Genomic DNA, 1,332 nt, shown 5'->3' on the forward strand with positions numbered 1-1,332 from the left:
CCGCCTTGACCTCCGACACCTGGCGTCCGACGGCGGCGCGGCGGGGACAAGACTCCTCAGTCGCTGGAGGCAGAGGCCACGCGTCCCGGCTGGGTCACGTGGGGGGCTCGCACAAGAGTACGTGGGCTGCGTGCGTGCCAGCGTTGAGTGCGGGACGTTCCTTTGCGTGTTCTGTGTAAGAGTGGTGTGTAGTGAGAGTGATTGTGCGGAGTATGCTTGTGTGGTGCATGTTTGTGGATCTCTGTGTGTCCGTGTGCTTTTTGTACGAGGCTGCTGGCGGTGCATGTATATGATGTTTAGTGTTTGATGGGTGAGTGTGTAAAGTGTGTGCATGCGTGTAAATGGTGTGCGGGTGTGCGTGTGTGTCTGTGTGTCTCTCTGCTCCGGGATTAATCACTGCTCGTAAAAGTATCCCTTGTTGCAATCAAAATTATGACATGAATTTGTAAAATGATTTTAAATAATTTTGTAAAATAAATTGGCATTGTCCAGTAAACTTGAAGATATACATTACTCCGGAGAATATTACCCTGGAGAAACACTTGCACGTCTGCACAAATTGACCTAGTAACTTTTATAGCACCACTATTCTTTTGTTTGTTTTTTGTTTTGGTTGTTGTTGGACTATAATTGCTTTACAGTGTTGTGTTAGTTTCTGCTGTGCAACAATGTGAACTAGGCATATGTATGCATACATATATCCCTTCCTTCTTGAGTCTCCCTCCCACCCCCGCCAGACCACTATTTGTAATCACTAAGAATTAAGGGGAGGGCGAAAACAAACGCTCATACAGTCAAATGCAAGCCTGTAAACCTGAGGTATATTCATATATAATCAAATACAATGCAAAAGAGCAGTGAAAATAATTGAAAACTGCTGACACACCAAAGAAGCTCAATCTCAGGGAGCAAGTCACACAATGATACATTGAAGCATAAATCCACTGTAAAAAAAAATTTCCAAACATGCTAATATAATGGACATATTGTTTAGAGATGCATACATAATTGGTAGAACTCTGACAAAAATCACGAGAAAAAGATGCAAAGGATTTCCCTGGTGGTGCAGTGGGGAAGAATCTGCCTGCCAATGCAGGGGACACGGGTTTGTTCCCTGGTCGGGGAAGATTCCACATGCCACGAAGCAGCTAAGCCACAGCTACAGAGGCTTTGTTCTAGAGTCTGCGAGCCTCAGCTACTGGAGTCTGCATGCTGCAGCTGCTGAAGCCCATGCTCCACAGCAAGGGAAGCCACCACAATGAGAAGCCTGTGCACTGCAATGAAGAGTAGCCCCCGCTCACTGCAACTAGAGAAAGCCGGCACAAAGCAACC

The sequence above is a fragment of the Moschus berezovskii genome, chromosome 27, assembly GCF_049115385.1.
Source record: "Moschus berezovskii isolate FMDL1 chromosome 27, NW_MosBer_1.0, whole genome shotgun sequence".
Lineage (NCBI taxonomy): Eukaryota > Metazoa > Chordata > Mammalia > Artiodactyla > Moschidae > Moschus > Moschus berezovskii.